Here is a 6,000-nt window from a genome sequence, read left to right as displayed (position 1 = left end):
TAGATTCTGTTTCCTGTCATGTCTATTGCCTTCCCGTTTTCTTGCCTTAATCTTGGTACTCACATTTGCCCTACATCTTAACCAGTAATCACTCCTCCCTATATGTATACTCACCAGTTTCTTCAAACCATTATTGGATCCACATGTTCAGAAATTATACTCATTTTATTCAAATTTAAGAAAAAGACAGACAATTATCCCAACTAAATACATAGTGAAACAAGCGATGTCCAAAAATAGATAAAATAACTGTAGGGTTGAGTACGTGGGAAACACCTCTCATGCAAATCCATGCAGAACAGTACCAGCTGGAAACTTCTACACAGACAAATGCATTCTAGTTGTACTTTGCAAAAAAGTAGCCAACAAGCATTTTAACAACAACTGACCCAATTTACTGCAGTTTTTTTATCAGGCACATTTTACATATTAATCACATAATGAATGTGAATCTCTCTGTAGGGTTTAGCGAGTTGAGTGCTTTAAGAGCTCAATATATATATTACTTATGACCAATAAGCTGTAATACTCTAAATATAGAATATCCACTCTGCTTGGTCTTCACGGTGTTTAATCAGAAGATTCTAGGAGTCTTTATTTATTAGGGGATTGCACACATTGTTTTGATTCAGAAAAGAGTCAGGTTTATAAAGGTAAGAATTTATTTGACCAACAATTAAAATATGACAAGTTAACTAACATTTACTGTGATGTATGAAAACTGTGTGTGAATGCGGTGTTAGTCAGAACTTCCGTATCTAGGAGAGCTGAGTTCTGGATGTAAAAGAATTTGGTTTGCTTTAAGCTGTGAAGGTGGTTGTTATCAAAACACATCAGACGCTATCTGTCATGTCTACTTCACCCGTTCTCGGAGATCCTCTTGGTGGATCCGAAGGTCAGAGACGTCGGCTGACCTCTGGCACCGACGCTTCAGTCCAGAGATGTCCCGGGTCACGACAGATGGATGGAACCGCGCGTCTGGGACTCTGAAGGGGTCTGAACAATATTAGCTTGTTCTGCAGGAACTGTTGCGGTATCAGCTTCGCAGGTGCAAAAAGATTTTGACGACGTGTCAAAATCTTTGATGGGTTAAAGAGGTGTTGTTTCAGCTGGCCGGTCTGAAACTTTCTCTAGAACTGAGAGATCACCTGAGAGTGATCCAGTTTTGATGTTCTCATGTTATGATTTGTGTAGCCAACCAAAGGTTGACAAGTCGAGGAATGGTTACCAAGACAACCTCAGAAACACACCTTCTTTGATACGGAGGCTCTGACTGGGGTAAAAGACTATTTATGTGTCACGAGTTCAACTTAACCTTACTTGTTCTTGTGTGAGTGCAACTGGTGATGACCTTGCCATATAAACAACATAACATAGCATTCATTTCACACTTCATTCGTTGAGCACAGATAAATGAAACATTTCATTATATAATAATTATTATAAGTAGCAATGAACAAACTTTTATTTAATGATTATCTAGCTTATAAGTTGTAGAAGAAGTTCATATTGATTTCGGAAATCATTCTTTGACTTAGCCACTGATCCGAGCTGGAGTGTTCCTTATATGGAGGCATGAAGACCTGAAAGATTGGACCTTGAGGAGAGAATGTTATTGTTGACATGTTGGTATCTGTTTTCAGAGCTGCAGAGACTCTGAGCTCCAGCTGATGGGATGAAGGCAGGCCAATTGAAAGGGGACACATGCAGTCGTGCACCTCCTTTTTGACCAGATGTTGAATGGTCAACTGTACCTAAAACCTGACCATTGCTGGACGTTACATTTCTAAACTATGACAACTTTATGCCTGCTGGAATCATGTTTGCATGCAACTTAAACACTGATAGAGCACCGAGCTACAGTAGTAGTAGTAGTAGTAGTAGTACTGTTGTACTCTTTCTGTGGCTGACTGATAGACTCGGGTTAATATTAAGCTTGTATTTACAAACCAAATTCAGTGTCTAGTTTAAAATTAATTTTCTCACTGGCTTCAAATGAAGTTGAAAAGTTTTTGTTCTTTAGAACCTTTTCAAGATCTTATCAGAGAGCTGCATTTAGCCATCTAACTATTCAACAGAAATTAGATAGAAAGCCTGACGCTAAATGACTAGCAATAAACACGTTGTTGTATGTTTAACAGTACTGCCACTGCTCAGACCTAGAGTAGAAAATGTCAAAATTACCAGAACAACAAGGCGAATCCTGCTAATTTTCATGTGTAATATTATGTCTGACAAGATCTTCGTTTATTCTTATTTGTGTTGGTTTTTCACAACATGTTGTGTTTCTCCACAAGACTGGGAATCCCAGATCAGCTGCTAACAGCTTCATAGTCATGTGACACATTAAAACATACACAAAACCATCATGTGTTTCATTCGTGCAATTAGCCAACTGTCTGACATTTTGTTGACTGGGGTCATGGACAAAAACACTCTAAAGCAGACAGTCAGCACATAACTTCTGATTTCTGCAAATGATAGTCTTGAAATGTAAGTTTCTGTTGTCACGAACAAATAGTAGTTTTAGCCAAGCTTTTAGTTTTCACAAGGTGTTATTTAAACAATTGTCAGGGTGTTCTAGAACCTTTTCTCATAAAGACCGCCTTCCCTGTGTCCAAGACGAGCCAGGGCCCTCCAATCCCAACTCCTATGCACATGCACACAGTTAAAAGTGCATAATTACAAACTTGGCACAAACATACAGAGTTATGCCTCTTACACAGAGTTTTTGATTGTAGTATTGGGTGTGTTATCTAGATTTTATAAATGCAGTTTTTTATAACTACAATCTCGCAAACACAACATTGTGGGGATCCCCTTGGGGGGTCACAGACCCCAGGTTGGGAACCACCACCACTGAATTTCTGTCCTTTCCACTCTCATCCATCCACTTGATTGGTTTTACAAACACAACTTCAAACACACCATGTGGTCATCAGATGAGCGGGTAGGGAAGGAAGTAAAACCTGGTGGCATTTATATTAAATGAATGTTGTAAAAAAAAAAAAAGTAAGTAAGACCAAATAAAATACAAGAAGATTAAAAAGGTTCTAACAACTCACAATAAAGATATGTGGTGATTTGCTATTAACCATGTTAGCCATTAGCATATTGAACATTTACCCTTTAGTGGTAAATTAGTTACTGTGTTTACTGGACAGAGGTGAGAAATGACACAGCTTTGGCACATATTGAAAATGAAACCTCTTCTTGATTAAAAAAAACCCAACTGTGTTAAGACCCCCCCTACCCCCCCACATTTTTTTCCTGAAATGAGGTTTTAATACCTTGATGGGATTCTTCATTTTTCCCTTGCAAGTCAGAACTTGGGCAGAAATGGGATGTTTATTGGTCTGAGGATGAGGTCAAGTTGGCGAGGACCTCGCTGAGCGGAGACGGCTGGCAGCAAACTGACAATCACAATGTCTCAAAATGTTCAAGAGGATGTTCAGTTTCCTGGCATGACTAAAAGTGATCGCGAAGTGACGAGATCACGGATACAAGCGGCCGAAATGAGTTTTCTCTGAAGAGTGGCTGGGCTCTCCCTTAGAGATGGGGGTGAGAAGCTTGGTCGTTCGGGAGGGGCTCGGAGTAGACCCGCTGCTCCTCCACATCGAGAGGAGCCAGTTGACGTGGCTCGGGCGTCTGGTCAGGATGCTTCCTGGATGCCTCCCTGGTGAGGTTTTCCAGGCACGCCCAACCGGGAGGAGACCTAAAGGTAGACCCAGGACACGGTGGAGGGACTATGTCTCTCACCTGGCCAGGGAACGCCTTGGGGTTCACCCGGAGGAGCTGGCCCACGTGGCTGGGGAGAGGGAAGTCTGGGCCTCTCTCCTTAGGCTACTGCCCCCGCGACCTGACTCCGGATAAGCGGATGAAAATGGGTGGATGGATGGATGGATGGACTAAAAGTGAATTTTAAATGATTTTCAAGAAAAATCTCATCACAATGTTAGGTCTCCAACGGCACCCGGTATCCACGTAAAGCCCTTCTCAATTTAGCTTTTGTGAAATGATAGTTGGAGAATTGGTGACCCCTTTGAATCATGTTAGAAGTGCAAACAAATGTAGACTAAATAGCTTAAGCACCTGCAAATTTATCACAGGTACCGAATCAGTGTAATGTCAACTGGAAAACTTTCCCTCGCGTTTTTTCTTGAAATTATATGTTCATGACTATCCAAGTCAGACGCTTGATGATGAAAACGAAGGGAGGATGTTGTTTTCTTCTTTCTGTGTGAGTTTCCTGCTGACGTCCCTTTAGCAGGAAAGCTACACTTCTCCTCTGATGTGCACAAGTCGAAACCAAAACATTTAAGAATCCCCCTTGAGTCATTTTTATCAAAGACATCATGCTTCTCCTGAATGTCTCCTTTGGTCTTTCACTTGCCCTTTGTCTCAAAAAACTGAAAAAATAACATCCTCTTGAAAAACAACCATTTAGTTCAAAGTTTCAAGATGACTCAAAGCTATCTTAGACTCCGATCTCTTTCCTGGAACCAATATTCGTTAATTAAATTACTTGATGAAAGCTTAGCTTCCACTGGAGGAAAGTTTTAGTTTCTAAAGTTTCTACTCACACAGCAAAGTGGTGTCACTTTTTTTAATCATCCCAAAACAATTATTACGAAGTCTCAGTAGATATGCAAACAAACTAGAACATAAAAATAATGAAGAATTTCTAGTATCTGTTCATCAAATGATTTTTAAGTGCATTTTTAACATTTAAACTGTGAGAAACATACATTTTAACTCCTCCACACAATTTTTAAAGGTGTGTCTTACTTATTTGTTAAATACATCTGCAGTGCTCTCTAGTGTAAATCAATGCCTTATGAGTCATTTAACAACAAAAGTTATGATGCTCCTGTTCTGAGATGCAGAAGTTTGCCGGTGCAGAGGTGGGCTTAAAACAGTCGGATTACTCATTATTATTAATAATATGCACAAATCTTGATTCTGATTGGCTAACAGAACATGTTTAGCTATGCTACAAAGTCACTATCACCAAGACACTCTCTCTCCTCACTTTTAAAACTTTTAAAATAGCCTTTCTGTAGGACGGAGCAAGCCGAGATGGGCGAAGAATTGAATGCAAATTCACAGTGTGACATAGATAAGTGAGGCTATTCAAATCCTAGCAATTCACTGTCTATTTTCTATCAGAAGCTAATGCAGGAGATAGGAGTAGGAGACTATTTTTATGTTCAGCCTGCATGAAAAACTCAGAGTGGCTAATTATGATCAGTTAATAAAAAATGTTTTTCTGTCAACCACACCTTTAATACTTGTTCATATCTTTACATTTCTTTAAAAATGTATATATATATTTTTGTTGAGTGTTCATAACAAGCTATTTACAAAATAAAGACAGTATTGAGCATAACATTTTAACAAATGCAATTTGATGAATATTTCATGCATTGGATTGTAATAACCACATCCATTTATGATTCTTGTGTTTTTTTTTTTTTTTCGGACAAATGTGAGCAGGTTTGGTATTGGTTTGGTACATGGTTTCCCATGTTTACATATAAGTATACAGGAGTATTTGACATAGATAAATCATATAACATAATTTTTGAGACACATTTGTAGTTTTCATCTTAAAGCTGCAATAGCAAATCTGCAAACCAAGCTAGTTTTCAAACACAAACATGGCCACAGAACTCTCACCCCTCCCATCAGCTATCTTCCTTAGGCCACAAATGCCTGATAGTGGAACCTGCAGTGGTGTTCTGTTGCTAAATGCAAAAGCACATAATGAGTAAAGTAGGCATGAAAAAATGTTTTAAGCTAGCTTGTGTTACAGATTTGCAATGCAAAGTCTTTCAAAGAAAATGTTGCTCCTCAAAAGTATAATATCTTATACTCTTTGTATTTTAACATCAGTTATCATAAGTTTAACATTCATTTTCAATCTGCTTATCAGTGTATATTGTAAATTTAGTTTTGCCATTAACTCAGTGGACATTTACTTTTGTCCTTTTTCTTTAA

The sequence above is a fragment of the Nothobranchius furzeri genome, chromosome 19 (genome assembly GCF_043380555.1).
Source record: "Nothobranchius furzeri strain GRZ-AD chromosome 19, NfurGRZ-RIMD1, whole genome shotgun sequence".
In the NCBI taxonomy this organism is placed as follows: Eukaryota; Metazoa; Chordata; class Actinopteri; order Cyprinodontiformes; family Nothobranchiidae; genus Nothobranchius; species Nothobranchius furzeri.
Note: the sequence above shows the minus strand (reverse complement) of the source record.